Source organism: Corythoichthys intestinalis, chromosome 8, assembly GCF_030265065.1.
Source record: "Corythoichthys intestinalis isolate RoL2023-P3 chromosome 8, ASM3026506v1, whole genome shotgun sequence".
Lineage (NCBI taxonomy): Eukaryota > Metazoa > Chordata > Actinopteri > Syngnathiformes > Syngnathidae > Corythoichthys > Corythoichthys intestinalis.
Window position 1 is genome coordinate 35,902,881 of NC_080402.1, and position 17,186 is coordinate 35,920,066.

General features: G+C 39.0%; 1 protein-coding gene across 1 annotated transcript in view; it reads left to right on the forward strand.

Annotated features, from left to right (window-relative positions):
• Positions 1-13,702: 13,702 nt before the first annotated feature.
• The window catches only part of LOC130920381 (high affinity choline transporter 1-like), a 41,042-nt gene continuing 37,558 nt past the window's right edge, over positions 13,703-17,186 (forward strand). Inside the window, exon 1 of the mRNA XM_057843563.1 lies at positions 13,703-14,009. The gene's annotated coding sequence lies outside the window, so the exon portion shown is untranslated. The remainder of the gene's footprint in view (positions 14,010-17,186) is intronic.

Sequence of the window (17,186 nt, forward strand, 5' to 3'; positions counted from 1 at the left end):
TTTCGTTGTTTGCTTGGCTTGCAATGACAATAAAGGAATTGATTTGAATTGAACTGAATTCCACGCGTTCTGTAAACGCAACCACTCACAGCTGTGACATCACATCTAGAGAATCAAAATGTAGTAGCCTTTAAAGTAATGTTCTAGACAACTACTCACTTGATGTTCTGGATCAAATTCAAAGCAGAGAAATCCAGAATCGCGAGATTTGGGGGAAGAAAAAAAAGGGGGGTTTGGTACCTTGATTCAAATTCAAACATCTTAACAGTTTTGTCTGCAATAGCCTAAGACCAAAACAAAATTAGAGTAGGCTAGACATACAATAAATAGCATACCTGTACATTGGGGCTCATTGTTTCCCATGACCTCAAGATGGAAATTGCTGGATGTCAAGTAATTGCTTCCCAACATAACTCAAATGTTGATACATATATATATAGCTTAAGCTTTATTATTGTACAAGTCTTATCTAAAATTCATAAGTCAGAGCACAGCTGTCTACATCCTAAAGCGAGGGAGGGCAGGCAAAGATACAATGTAACATTTAATTGGTGAAGTGCTGCCTCATGGCTGCCCAGCTCCGCTTCATGATATGGGGTGTTTTTCTTATAATCATATGACCATTATTTTTACCAGTTAACCCAGCCTTTCGGTATGATAACAATCATCTGAGCTCTGCCACATCAGAGCATTGTTGTACTCCGTGCGTGATTAATGTTCTTCTTGTGATCATATACAGTAAGTAAAGTTTTAAAAGACGTCTGTAGTGGGAGCCTTTTTCTTTTAAAAACAAAGGGAGAATGGATTCTCTCCGCTGACACTAGATAAAGAGAAACAAGAGCAGGGACTTGATGTATTTTTAGTTATTTGTCTTCAGTAATTCTAGTAGTGTAAAGTCAGGGCAAAACCTTTCTATGTTGTCCTAGGTACTGACAGAAGCATTGACGTACATTTTATATCTCTTATAACTGTTTATCATCTGGACGTCTTCTTTCGGCACATTTCACACCTCTGGTGGCACTATGATCTAATAGGACATCTATCTCATAGTTCATAGGTTGGAGATATAAATTTCAGCTCCTCCCTCGCTTCGTAGAATTTGTATGTTCCCCCATCTCTGTGTGCAGGAACTCTGACTTCCTCTAACATTCCAGAAAACATGCATGTTAGATTCGTTGCAGGCTCCACATTGTCCTGTATGAATGGTTATCTGCCTACATACAGTATGTGGTCCTTGCTATTGTACCCTACCTCTTGCGCAAGTTCATCTGAGTGCTACAAACATTAATAAGAGCAAGCCTGAAGTCCTTTATTCACATTTGGATGCCCCAGTTATGTCTCTATTTTGAAAAATTACAAAAGACAAAGCAGCTTTTCCAACAAAATAATCCTCTCATTTCTCTGATCCAATGAGTTACATTGTCTAAATGGCCATTCATCAAGGTTTTTTGCTTAATGCAGGATAAGACATCCTTGTTGTTTGTGACATCTGTCTGTGAAAGGCACATTATAAGTTGCTTTGCTTTGCTTACAAACTGAAATCCAAATCCACTACAAGTCCTGTTCCAACCTGATTCTGACCTACTTGAGCGATTTGGCTTCAATGGATGTGTCAGAGGAAGTTTAAACACTGTCCAATTAACCCATTTCCAATCCTTACTTCGGTGAGTAAAGAAGCACTTGGCAAATAGCAAACAGCCTGAGTGTTAGTTCTCTTACAATAGGTGTTATAAGGACCACATTTTGCCATGATGAAACAGACCCACATAATTAGAAGGTGTTAACAATGCCAGTCACACCCTGCCCATGCTGACAATAATAATAGTTGCAGTGACCTTATGCAAGCTATTTAATTGCGCAACGAGCTAAATGGAATAAGTCAGTACACATGGACCGCCTGGGTGACCTAAGGTGAAGGTTAAGGAAGACATTTGAAAGGAAACATGGTAGCAGTTCTTCAATTTGAGAAACACATGCCCTACCTCTAAAATGAGAAAATGTGTACTGCACATCCAAGGGCATTAACACACAAAAATGTAAGCATCAGAGCACTGGGTGTACGGAAAACAGTGGAAAGCCTTAACTTTATATTTATTAGCATCATTATCTTAAGTTGAGAACAAATAATAGCAGGCGTGATTGGTTAACTGAACATCTAAACTGTCAGTAGGTGAGAATTATTATCTAAATGTACGAAACATGAATAGTAACCTATCCTGGGGGTGCTCCTCTCGCCAAAGTTACCTGGAATCAGCTCCAATTCATCCGGAAGCCTGATGAGAAAAATTGTTTTATTTATAAGCCCCAAAAATAAACTCAGCAGTCCCCTTCTTCTATGCCCCCTTTATTCATTTAATGTATTTGTTTGTTCTTGCTGAGAGGAAATTGTTACCACAAAAGTCAGTCTAAACATTCCAAAAGGTGGGACTGAAGTCCAGAAATGAAACAATAAAATCCGCCTGACTTCATACAGTACCGCTCCAAAAATAATTTCCACCTTAAATAAGATTTGACCCCAATTGTCTCAGATGTGTTGTAAACTGAATTGTTTTGTCTGTAAAGCCTGTTGATTCAGTAAATTTGAATTAGTTTTTAATATACTTAGTTTCTCTTTTCACTTAGCTTGCTTGTTTCTCAGCTAAAATCCTGAAACCTTTTGAATGACATATGTTTGACTTCCTTTTAACTCAAACTAACCACATTGTTCACAACATTATTTTAACTTTTCCATATAATTTAAGGGAAACTCGCCTGTCACCCTACTCCTTCATTGTACTTTTGGATAACCCCTGACCTTTCTTCCTGAACGTACAGTAATATTAATCATTTTATCCATGAGCTGAGGTTTATACGAGTTGACTGTGGCAGAAAGGCAGTCACACACTCACTAAACAATCAAAAATTCACTCACATCGACACAGTTGAAAGTGTTTATTCTTCAAGTAATCTAACATGCATTTTTGAGGATTTGGATTGTGAAGGTCTTCTGGTCATCTGGAATACACTCCATCTTCCTGCAACTCTGTACAAGATAAGTACACTAAAGATGGGATGAGCAGAGCGATGGTATTACCAAGCACCTAGTTTTAGGCCGCAAAATATTTTCAGTTTTTTTAATATAGGACTGTGAGAGGGGCATCCTATGTTACAGGTGCTGCACACTGAGTGATGTTGATGCACCTGGCTGAACTCCCGCGCAATGTCCAGTGTTCGCGAATTGTTTCCATAAATAAGGGCTCCTTTGGGAAATGGTTTTGCTTCCATGCAATATTTGCATGCTCCACAAGCTGATGAGAAACAGGAGCTTTCCTGCCTTGGTAGGAGCTAGTATGGCTATGAAAGATCCAGGAGGTTCCCATACTACTGATTTCTTCATACCCCATTCAATACAAGACAAATGCAACCAACATTGCATGCACTTGGCTTAAGACATACACAAGCAGATCACAGTGTTATATCACTTACCACAAACCTGATATGCGTCGTTCCACGGTGCACATATTTTGAGTTTTACAACAATACTTCACAATATTTATCATTTTCTATCTACATGTTGTTGCAATATCAGTGTGGTGAAAATGTACGGAAGTGTTTTCCTTGACTGACAATCACTTTTTGGTTTAAAAAGTATTTTAATAATACTGTATTACATTTACAATTTTTTTTTCAGACTGATGGTCTGTCAAGTCACTACTCTGGTTTTTTGTTGTTCTTGCTCTTGTGGACACTAGTAAACTGTAATAAAAGTACATCCCTATAATCCACCTGAGCGTCTGTGAGGATTTGAAGCATCAGTTGTGTAGAGCTTCAATGTTTTACATGTCAAATTGGCTATCACATTCTCATGTTTGTCAACATAATTTATGCAAGAATGATGTAAAAGTTACTTCATTCAGAATTCCAGCTAACCTCAATAACTATCAAAAATAATCCTTATTTATTTATTTAGTCAAAATAGTGCAGCCCCACTGTATAGTATACAGTGTGTAGTGTTGTGCCGACACTACTGAGGCTTCGAAGCTTGTGTCGAGAAATGGAACTGGAACTTTTCCACGGAGTGCGCATTGAGGCTTGAAGGGAGGGGCTGGATATTATGATTTTCGAAGTCTCGTAGCAGCATGTGACTGATTTAAGAAATTATTTGGTGACTGGTGCACTATTTGACACAAGGGCGTAGGTTTGGTCTCATAATTGGTAGGGACGATATAACAGCATAACCTGCATGTACACTTTTTGCTGGGGGCGGGACATTAATAAGACCAAACAGATCGGGTGAATGGGGATCAGGGCTACATTTCTCACTAATATAAACCTAATTAATTGATAGGCTAAATAATCAATGCAAAATATACAGTATCTGTATTGACTTATAATAATTTTCAAATGTATTTGTTCAGGGGATACACTTTTCCATTCAAAGCTTTGTTTTCAAAAACTACTAAAGAAACACTTCCAGAATACATGTCTGGATTTAATTATCAAATGTATATTTCAATATTTAAATATAACTCAAATTATATTAAAATACACAATAAATACAAACTTGTTAACAATCTCTTAACTATCCAGGAATGCAAAACATAAACATTTGTCTTAACACCACTCAACATTGTTGACAAATTAATACAACATATACAGTATATAATATATAAAAAATATACATTAGAAATCACACAAAAAACCTCTTAGTCAGGGATAAACAAAAATAAATAAAAATTCAGCCTTCCTTCATGTATGACACTACTGCTTTTTTCCACAAGCACAGCCAAACTCAACAAAAAAATGAAATCTCCTTTGGGCTGCTTTAAAACCACATAAAAATGAAATCTCCTTTGGGCTGCTTTAAAACCACATAAATAAAATAAAAATGAAAACTGGGGAGAAACCTCGGTTCACTAGATTTCTTACAGTTTAATTAACGTTAACAGTAGAAAATACATACAGGACAACACTTCTTTCTCAGCAGCTTCCTACTCAAGTTTTGCAGGTTAGCAAATTCACAGTTTAATGTTATGCTAACACTGATACAGGTCGGAATTTCACTAGCAAAATTAGCGGTGTGTTCCCCACCTCCACAACATTGACGTCTTTTTACATTAAATACAATGGCTGCAACTGGTCAGGAAAAAAAAAATTCTAATATCCCTCTTCTTCGAAGAGGGTGGAGGAGGTGGCATGGGGCTGGGAGTGTGTGTGTGTGTGTGTGTGGGGGGGGGGGGGGTGGACTGGCACACTCAGCAGTGAAAAGGGGTAAATGTAAGTCTGAACATAATGAAAATAATTCACTTAATAAATTATATCCTTACAACATATGGGTAGACAGTCTAAATTACCAATATAATTGTCATTATATAATGTAAATAAGGTTACCTTAAAAGTTGGTGGGGACAATTTGAGCAACCTGAAAAGTTGGTAGTGTTATGTCCCTACCGTCCCCATGCAAACCTACGCCCTTGATTTGACAGCAATATAAATACTCTACATTAAAAATATGATCTTTTTCCGGAGAGCAGCAGTCAATTTTAAGAGTCTTGCGTGTGTTGGAGCAGTTTTGTCAGAGAATAACTCGCTTAAAACTACACCTTTTGTAAAGCTGTCGATACTGAATAAATATTAATAAAATCTCCCATGTGTTTTTTTTTTTTTTTTTCCCCATTGTCCAAGTTACATAAGGATCTTCAGCACCTCTTTCTAGTTCCACAAACACTTCCACTTTTTCTGTCTGCACTCCCAGTTACTAACACACAATAATACACTGAAAAACTATATGCATATGTTTATTCGACATAATTTATTCCTTATACTAATATTATAATACTAATATTCCTAATCTTACATTGATGGCCAAGAGCCAAAACAGACATAACTTTGCCATTGGGTGTTTTTTGTGCACAGGAAGCCGAACCATTTGGCATTTCGCGTCATCTCACGTCATCTCACCATCACTTCTACTTAGCACACCCCTATGCCGACAACATACGTAGGCCGACGTACCTACATGTGTACTTTTATTTTTATTTATTTATTTTTTTCCATTTTACCTCAGGCATTCTTTTAGACCTCTTTAGAAATACGCAGTGGACCCGTCTGTTGAATCTCCACCATCTCGTTTCATACATCTATTTAGTTTGTTATTTTATAACAGATTTCATACATTTAATGACACGTGCAGCATTCAAAATCGTAGGGCGTAGTCATCTTTACCTGTGAAATCAACAGAGGTACGTTATATTCATTATATTTGGATAGAATATGCAAGGATTGACGAGTGAGCCAAACGTTCCATTGATACGCCATTTGTACTCAAGTATTGCTAAAGTAAATAAAACGTCTTGGTGTACATATATTTTTAAACATTTTATCAACACGCATGAGACATGCATTTGTCACAATACAAATACAATCCTGTCTTTACCATTATTATATAAAATTTGACGACTATGGGACAAGTGACGCAAATGCCTCTGAACAGCAATTCCAACGCGACACGTTCTGGTTGAGCAGTGACGGGCAAAGGGCATCGCTTTTCATCCATGTAATATAAAGTTTTTGACAAAACATAAACGTCATCTGTCGAATCTGAAAATCGGGGCACACAAGCTTAAACGGTTGTCAAACTAGAGACACACTCCTCGGTAACAGAATTAAGTCACGTTGATTAGTTTATTGGCTGCTTCAAAATACCTCTTAGCAGTATGTAAACACGCCTTTCTGAAAAGAAATGGTGGCTGAAGTTAGCAACAATTCTACGCATAAAGAAATATATACAGAAATGTAAGTAAAACTGATTCCGTATGAAAATAAAACAAGTACGCCTCCTTATTTGCTGGTGGCATCCATGGTAGCCATTTTGGATATTGATGGTGGGGGACGCTTTGTGGTCAGACTTTTTTATTCGTCCCCATTCAATTAGAAACCCCTTTAAATAATCACATACACCATATAGTTTGTCAGTAAGCGTTTGCCTGAATGCTGAGAAATATACTTTAATTCTTCAACTATTAAATAATTTTACCTGAATGTAAAATTTACATTCCAATTGATGCCATCTCTATAATTATGTGGTTTTATATAAATACACTGCTGGCCAAAAGTATTGGCACCCCTGCAATTCTGTCAGATAATACTCAATTTTCCCCAGAAAACGATTGCAATTACAAATGCTTTGGTTGTAATATCTTTATTTATTTTGCTTGCAACGAAAAACACAAAACTCCAAAAATGGGCCGGACAAAAGTATTGGCACCCTCAGCCTAATACTTGGTAGCACAACCTTTAGACAAATAATTGCAAACAACCGTTTCCGGTATCCATCAATGAGTGTCTTACAATGCTCTGCTGGTATTTTAGACCATTCTTTTTTGGCCAACTGCTTCATGTCTCAACCCAGCTTTCTCACACAGGGCCCTACATTATGCTGCAAAATTTTTTGGTAGTCTTCAGACTTCATAAGGCCATGCACACTGTCAAGCAGTCAAGTGCCAGAGGAAGCAAAGCAACCCCAAAACATCAGGGAAACTCCACCATGTTTGACTGTGGGGACCGTGTGTTTTCTTTGAAGGCCTCGTTTTTTTCCCCCCTGTAAATTATGTTAATGCCTTTTCCCAAAAAGCTCAACTTTTGTCTCATCAGACTAGGGAACATTCTTCCAAAACATTTTTGGCTTTCACAGGTAAGTTTTGGCAAACTCCAGGCTGGCTTTTTTATGTCTCTGGGACAGAAGTGGGGTCTTCCTGAGTATCCTACTTTAGAGTCCCTTTTCATTCAGACGACGACGGACAGTACGGTTTGACACTGTTGTACCCTCAGACTGAAGGACAGCTTGAACTTGTTTGGATGTTAGTCAAGGTTCTTTACCCACCATGAGCATTTTCTTTCGTTGCATTTTCTCGTCAATTTTTATTTTCTGTCCACATCTAGGGAGATTAGCCACAGTGCCATGGGCTTTACACTTATTGATGACACTGTGCACGGTAGACACAGGAACATTCAGGTATTTGGAGATGGACTCGTAGCCTTAGGACTGCCCATGCTTCCTCACAATATTGCTTCTGAAGTCCTCAGACAGACATCTTTCTTTTCTCAATGCTCAATGTGGTACGCACAAGGACACAGGACAGAGGTTGAGTCAACTTTAATCCATTAACAGACTGCAAGTGTGATTTAGTTATTGCCATGACCTGTTATGTGCCACTGGTAAGTAACAGCTACTGTTAATTACACAAATTACAGAAGTATCACATGATTTTTCAAAGGGTGCCAATACTTTTCTCCGGCCCATTTTTGGAGTTTTGTGTAAAATGATAATGATTTTTTTCCCCTATTACCTTTTGTCCTTTTTCATTGCAACCAAAATAAATGAAGATATTACTACCAAAAGAATTTGTAATTGCAGTAATTTTCTGGAAGAAATTGAGCATTATCTGATAGAATTGCAGGGGTGCCAATACTTTTGGCCAGCAGTGTACATATGATATTAGAGATGGTTATGATGATTATATATACAGTATATGTATGTTAATCTTAATTATGGAGTATTTGGTGTAAATATAGCACACTTACATTGGAAAATGAACTTAGTCTATCAAGGATATTATGTAAACTAAGTAAGCAAAATGTATTTAGTGATTAGGCGTGATTAGCAGAAATTCCTCACAGTCGAGAGGGTCCTGATCAGGGTTTTCCATTCATCCTCATATCGAGTCGCATATTAGGTTAATTGAAAAAATATATGATTAATTTTCCCAAGTGTGAATATAAGACAGTGATTATGTACAATTAAAATACTGGTATTTTAATTATCCAGTGATATGGAAAAAGTGTTATTTATGATGATATTCTGAGTGGATTTTAGACTGAAGTTTGAAGACTGATAAGCGTTAATAGGGGGCCATGTGTCCAGTTTCAAGCGCTCGAGTGTTTTGTGGTTTGTATGACAAGAAAACTAAAGTTTGAAGACTTGTAGGAAGAGTTAATAGGAGGCCGTACGTCTAGTTACAGGCCGACGATCGCCAGAGAGCGATCTAATGTTTCATGGTTTGTATGACAAGTGCTGACGTTTGTCACTGCAGGCAAATAAAGATGTGAAGGTTAGTGATTCTGATGCGGAACTGGTAATTCCCGGAAATTTGGCTTTTAGGGCGGACCAGTTTTTTTCTCATATAGTCCGCTTCTTTTTGTAATTGTGAACGCGCATCCAAACTCTAGTGAGGACCAAACAACCAAACTCTGGTCCGCTCAAAAACCGTGGGTCTCGGTCCGCTTTAAGCGCAACCTGCTTTGGTTGTAAATGCAACTGGAGCAGGGTACGCTTTTGCTACTCTATATGCAGCGTCACAATTTGGAGCTGTGGTGCTCTAAGCTGTAACGGTACACGCAGGATATCCTTGGAAGCGGAAGTAAAGCGCGGACGCTATTCAAAATCAACAATGGCAAGATCATAGATGATTAGCTTTGCTGCACTAAGCAGTTGCATTTGATACACAGAATCGGGTTCTAATGAAGCGATTGTCTTCTACATGCTGTTGCTGAACGTACCGTGTGACGATTGTGTTTTACATGCTGTTGCTGAATGTACCGTGTGAGAGTGACTCGCCAAGACAGGCAGAGTCTCTCGGGGCGGCCGCTTCGTGAGTCTTGCTCTCCTGGAAGTGGTGAGAATTTGACTGTCCAAAAAGTCACAAAAGTGAGAGCGATTGGGAGCGCCTTTTTTTTTTTTTTTTTTAAATTCAAACTTACGTGCATACAAACTTCTGTTTCACAAAAAAATTGACACATACAGATGCACGGTTATATTATCATTGCAGAATAAAAGACAGTAATTAAAAAATTTATATTTAATTTATCATGTAAAAATGTTATCCTACATTACGTGGAGCATCACAGCACCACGCTGTGACGCTCCACGCTCCCTCTCCTTCCAGGAGGGAGGTATTTTCTATTTGTCCAATAGATAAATTCGCCTTTCGTCCATGTGATGCTACTCTGAAAGTTCGGTTGGTGCATTGTGAATGGGTTTTTTAACTTCTTGTTTGTAAGTGTTGCTGCGTGATCGCTCTCCAACCGGACCCTGGTCCTACTGGTATAATGTGAAAGCGCCCTTAGATGCACATTTGTTTTTTTTAAAGGTGCACCCTCTTTGCTTAGCATAGGCAAAAAGTGGTCTCACTCAATTATTATTTCTCATTAGTTGAAAATGTAAACTAGCTGTTCAACGTTCACTCATAGAATGTAAAGAACTCATGAGATATGTCACTGAATGTCATCGATATATCACTTTTTTAATGGTTGCCTTGATGTTATTTTTGCCAAAGAAATACATTGTCATTGAAGAGATTGTGGAACTAGTACTCACCACATTTCTTTCATCTTCATTTTTTAAAATAAATATTTTTTAAAATAAAAATTCTTTGATATACCAACCGTCACAGCAAAGCTACTATTGCAGTTTCTCCAGAAATGACATTTTCTATTTTCTATGTGCAAATTCTTAATTCCATGATTTTCTTCAAGCAAATATGTTACAAGCTTTATTTAGCCTGAGGTACAAGACTGATGAATCGCATAATTGTGTTGATAAATTGGGATTAACCGGAACTAATTACAAAAAATTGTGTGGTGATTTTTTTTTTTTTTTTTTTTTTAATAATTTATTATCATTATTTTAAATTAGATTACACGTCAACAGCCTGTGAGCTTTGGCATGAGCATTCATGCAAAATTGTTCTTGGCAAAGACTACATCAAACAATTGCTATAGATAAAACCATGGATGGGGAATAGATTTCTTTTGTAAATGTTTAATCCCTGGTAAAAATTCCCCTGTGGCACTATTTTTCTCCAAAAATTCTTAATTAAAATCTCAGCCATAGTCAACTTCACCTTGTAGTTTATTGAAAGGACTTTGAAACTAGAGGGTCACCATTTTCAGTCAGACTACACAGTTTTGCTCTTCTCTCCTGCCATAATCAAAAAAGTAAAGCACTGTCTCACACCCCCTAGACCCAGGCGTCCAGCATTTTTGGCACCTCTTTAACTTTGACATCTCTTACATGTCTCCATGTGTATGATCTGGATGTGCAGTAGTGATTTTGATTTCTCCTTTGACCCAAGATTTGTCTCGGCTCTGATACTACAATGAGAAAATGCCTCAGATGTTTACTTGACTAACAGCTTTTGATTATCCTGATTTATTTTAAACTTATTTTGAACTACCTTTTAATCTTGCCCGGTGAGATCATGGGTCGACATAGTGATAGGTTTTTCATTTGGGCAAATTATTTTACACCATGGATTACTCAGTGTCAGTCAACACAGTTATTTTCAAGGTCACAGTCAAGATTAAAAGTAATGTCTGCTAGGAAGTTGTTAACTTGTAAATTTCCAGTAGAGCATTGGTCAGCTCTAGTGGGACGGTGCCTATGTTAATTTTCACTTTTGTGCGCAGTTTTTGTTTAAATCTTGATCAGATGACGCAAATGAATTCTGTTAGTATTTAGCATTTGCATTAATTGACTTGGCTTGATGTTTTGGTTGGTTAGTTGGTGTGGATGGTTGGACCTATTAAACATACAACTACAACAACAATAAATGTGAATAAAAATAAACAGTTATTTCTCAAAAAAACTCATACGTGATCTTGCTTTGTACCTTTGATTTAAAAAGGGGCAAAACTGTTTCCACAAAGTTGGAATCACACAATTGTCCTACATTGTAAATTCTTACAAATATGTTTAGATAGTTGACATAATTGAGCTTTAATAATTAGTTGATTGGATAACAAATTGTTTAATATTGAAAATGGAAACATTACATTGAGTGATAATGACTTGTTGTAGAGGCTAAAGGCAAAAGATTTGGGGTGGAGGGCAAGTGTATTGGAGAGATTTGCCTGCAAGAGTGAACCTCTTCAGTGAACTCTTTCCTATACCACTGCCGGAAGGTTTCTTCCCATGTGATTTACTCAATACTTCATGCACTAAACCATACGGAGAGGAACAAGGAGAGCTTTGTGGAAGTCTTGAGCAAGGAGGCACCCACATTAGCACAGTACACACCAATCAAACTGAAAGAGGGCAACAGAGTGGGCAGCCTGAAAGAGATGTTTTCTCCTATATGTTGTGGGTGTGACGAGCTTGGTGGCTGGCTGTTCGGTCACTGTGAAACACAACAGGTAGGTGAGACATTGAGCTAAGTTGCTTATTATATGGTTTAGTACAGTGGTTCTTAAACTGGGTTCGATCGAACCCTAGGGGTTCGGTAAGTCAGTCGAGGGGTTCGCTGAAGGTTAAGACACGCAGGGCCCTATTTTTGGACGCTGACTAAATCTAGGCAAAGTGGCGTTTTAGACCAGATTTTGGATAATGGTTCGTCTTCAATTTATAAGCTATATTCCAATTCATTCAACTGCTAGTCCTCTATCTCAGGGGTTTTCAACCCAGTCCTCAAGGCACACTGTGGGTCCTGGTTTTTGTTCCAGCCGATCCAGCAGAGACAGTTGAACCAATGAGGCTTCTGCTAAAACAAGCCACACCTGACTGCAATCAACTGATTGCACTTGTAAAACACCAGATTGGGGAAAAAGTGTTGTAATCTTGTTTGGTAAGAATGAAATCCTGCACCCACAGTGTGCCTTAGTGGAATAGGTTGGGGACCCCTGCTCTATCTGATGGGAGGACAAACAAGTTTGCTCAGTGGAAGGTTGACTCACTTGGTATGAGGAAGTACAGCAGACCTACGGGTAACGTGCACTGCGTTTACGTTAAAACATTTGCGTCAGATTTTACGCCATGAAAATCATATGTGAGGTGAGGAGGGGATAGAAGATAAAAATGACATTTGGCCTGTTTGAAAACATGCAGTCTAAATAAGAAATTTGAGTGGAAATTAACTTCGCTTGCTAAGAAGTGGGAACAGAATTTACAGATAAAATAGCGCACATAGCAACAGATTGGCGACTCATACAAATAATATATTGTAACGAATCGGGTTATAATATAGCGGGGATATTTGCATGCGTTCCTGAATGCACTGCGTGACTTACGAGGGTGAGGGAGGTGCGGGAAAGCGAGAGACGTGCCTTCCTGTTGTCGTTGTTCTGGGGGTCGCTTGTGCTTTGGCTGCGGCAGACCCCAGTCGTGTGTTATTCCACAAGTTTCCAAAATAAATAATTGCAACCTAACTAAGCGAGGCGACTCTTTGTCAACGTTACAATATGTTTGGTTTTTTTTTTGTTTTGTTTTTTTCCGAAAAGTGGCATTTGCTCTGGGTCCGCAGAGAGGTGTGCCGTGGTCCAGTCGCAGACCGCGGTCCGCTCATTGAGAACCCTGGGTTTAGTAGAAGAAGAGGATACATTTAATTATTAGAGCTCACAAAAAGATGTTTTAAACACATTTTTTAATCATTTTTGGATGAAGGAACTGACAGCAAGAGTGTTGAGCAGAGTGGGAGGTTAATAAGCCGATCATGACAAACTAGATGTGTGCCAGTGTCATTCCAGCAGCAAAATCATCCCTCACCCCCATATGGATGCCGTTACACGTGGGCCGGGCTTCACTATGCCTTGTGCACGTCCCTAATTGGCTGTAGACCGGCGTCTCTGGCCACTCACCAATCAGGTGTTGGTGGTCCCGTGCCCCCTCCCTTTTCCAGTTTGGCCACTTGGTGACGCCCCCCCGGACAGCTTTAAAAAAAAATCCCAGCGTGTCGCTTCCAGAGAGTTCCAACCTCCTTCATTAAGTCCGTTTTAGTAGTGAACTTCACCTCCCAGCTGCATTTTTTAATTTTTTTTTTTTACAATTTTCACTGACCACTTAATTCAACATTAAATTGGTCGTAATTTTTTTTTTCCTGAACAGTTTGCAACACCATTCCAGTTGAGTGCACGTTTTTCCCAATCCTTTTGAACGGACTCAATCATCCGGCGTGTTCCGTGACCTGTAAAATTAGCATCTCTCTTCCATCAGTCCATCATCACAAAGGCCTGAGACGTTCCGTGTAACGCATTGTTGGGTATGTATCATTTTCTCTTGTTTATAGTTTTTCGTGTTGCTATAATTCACCTAATGTGCGTCATGGCGACTCCACGCATGTTTGCGTTACATTTCCTTGCGTTACTTATGAAGTTGAAGCAGCACACATACCTATGCTCTAAATAGCCTTGAGTGATAATGTTGAAGTCACATTGAGTCTTTAGAGGGCCTCGACGTGGTGTACAGCTTGTCAATGTTCTGTGAATTCTGCTGTGTATTTTCATAGTAGTTGAGCATTCATAAATGGCAATAATCCAGACGCTCAATCTAAGTAGTAAATGTTAAATATCTTACTATGATGACAAAACTGGCTGTCTTGATTCTAAACTGACTTCTTCGACCTTTACTAAAGTTTTTTTTTTTTTTCCTCCCCCAAAAAATTGTCATGAATTTAATTAACTCAATAGCTACCATTGACGGCGATAGACGTCCAATCCATTTCGACTGGGAGAGGCTGGTAGTGATTGCTATCAGCCATCCCAGTTGAAATGGATTGGACAACTATTTTTAACGATATCCCACTTAGACATAAACAGCCTCTCAATGTCACTGAGAAAGTAGTGTTTTCCTTCATAAATTTTGCCTCAGACTCTTGTCAACCTTGATTCTGTTCCTTAAAAGAAAATGTTGGTTCTTAAGGAACACATGTCATATTTCAGTGAGGCTTTAACAACTAGTTTTTTCTTACAAGTGAAAGTGAACATAATTATTTGCATTAAGTATGTCTCAAAAGGCTAATAGCAGTGAATGATAACTTATCCACATGATTGCAGGCTTAGTGTGTGAAAAGTTACAAGTATCAAGCGGAAAAGTACTGAGAGGCAGGGAAATGGAGATGTGTGGCTTGGGAGGAAGGTATTCATAGATAGTAATAGATGGGCTTTGCCAAGTCACACTTCTGCACCTGTAGCCGAGGACATGGCTTATTTAGAGAGAGAGTGTGTGCTCATGTCTAAAGTTACTCTAGTTAGATTGGCAATAAATACAGGCTATGCCAGCTGTCTGTCAGCCAAATGTTGCCGAAGGTTACACCAAGCCCCCTGATGCAAAATGTCAGTAGGTGAAGTCAAACATTTAGTGTATGTACTGTCAATATTATATAATGTATGTCCAATTGCTGTTGCTCTGGGATTATATACCCTTAATGTATGAGAATCTATACAGAACTCAAAGCCTACAGCGTACACTTTTTCTATACTAGAACCCTGCTCACTCGGCCCTAGTGGATGGCTTTTGCACATCAATAATTTTTTTTTTTTTTTTTTTTTAAACCTGTCCTGTTCAGCTGTTTGACACAGAGAATGGAAGTCTAAGTGCCCGGATTCTGAACAGTTTTAATGTTTCACATTGAGAGTTGAGGGGACAGAAGAAAAGAAATACAAGAGAAGAAAGAAAAGAAACACATACACAAACAACAACAAGAAATACATTGAACATCTAAACTAGTTATTAATATGCTGGTGCTATCGTCAGCGAGATGTATTTCCGGTTTACACCATGTGGGGGCCTATTGGCCAGTGAAAGGGGAGAATGGGGGTGGGGGTGTCTATAAGACTATAAGCCAAGTGATTGAAAGGGGTAGAGTGTACACAAATCAGTTCTGTGATCTAGAACCCAGTAATCGTGTGAATCTCTTATGAGTGTAAGCCCGTTGGCGACCAACCCTACGCCGCCGCATCGCCAATCCCGGCACCGGAACCCCCAACCCGAGCATGCCCTACCACATCCAGCAGCACGCAAGCCCCACCGGGCGCGCAACAGCCACGCAGACGGGCGGAGAAACCGCGCGGGCGCCAACCCAGGGCCACGGCCCCCACCCAGCCAGCCCGGGGAGGGAGGGCAGGCGGGGGGGTGGGGGGGCCACGCGTAGCCCATCCCTCCTCCCGCCGCCCAGCAATCATTCTCACATCAATAATTCTGACGTCATGTGTTACTATGCAAAGTGGCTAAATCTACTGTAATTTTCACACTATAAGGCGCACCTGACTATAAGCCGCCACCCACAACATTTTAAACGAAAACAGCATTTGTTCATAGATAAGCCGCACTGGACTATAAGCCACAACTGTCCTCATTGTATAATGGGATATTTACACCAAAAGATATTAACTGGTAACACTTTATTTGACAGCGGCATCATAGGACTGTCATAAGACCAAATGAACCACCATGAACCAATTGGCTGCAAAGTTTGATTGCTTCAAGAAGCTTAATTTGGCCACACTGTTGTCGTCCGACATGCCTCCTAGCATGCATTGCAGTGCTACAGATATAAATAACAATCAAAATGCATGTTCTGTGCTAATTATTTCCTTAATTACTCTTCCAGGTGTTTCATGAATTGCTAGCTGTTGTGTTTGAGAACACTTTGACAGAAGCGCCATAAAACCATCATAAGACCATCATAATTATGACATGACATTGTCATGGGCATTATTATGTGATTTTGTGTCATCCGGCAAATTGTTTCTAGGTTTGAATAGATGTAAAAGATCTGAGCTGGATATAAGTGAAGTTAGTGATATAATTGCCAGATGATACTTTATGACATCTGTCATATGCATTCATTAATGCCCATGATAGTGTCATGTCACAATTATGATGGTCTTACGGCAGTCTTTTGACGCCGCAGTCAAACAAAGTGTTACCTATTAACCCAAATAAATCAACAAATAGGCAGTACTGGAGTATTAGCCGAAGGATTCAAAATGAGGGGAAAAAAGTCGTGGCTTATAGTCCGAAAATTACGGTACTTCACTCCAACTGGTTGTGTCAAGAAGAGGCACATTACTATTTTATATAGACTTTTTGTTGACATTTTCCTTCACAAAATAACTTGGGTACTATTTTGACACATCCTATATGTACTTCTAGTGCTCATCTTTTTTTCTCTTAAACAAACCAATATATGGAAAGTTGCGTTGAACATTGGCGTTCTTGACAGGACATGTGTCACTGCAACATATTTGGCTGCATATTGTGGAGAAGTTATACACCATTATGACACTGCAAATATTTATTAAACACATTTGTAAAAACAAAAACATTCAATTGGATTATGGTTAGGATGTCTGACTCTTGGGGTTAATTAGATTCATCATAACGGTTCCAGGAGGGAGTATCTTCATGGATGCAGCAGCCAATCATATTGCAGTGG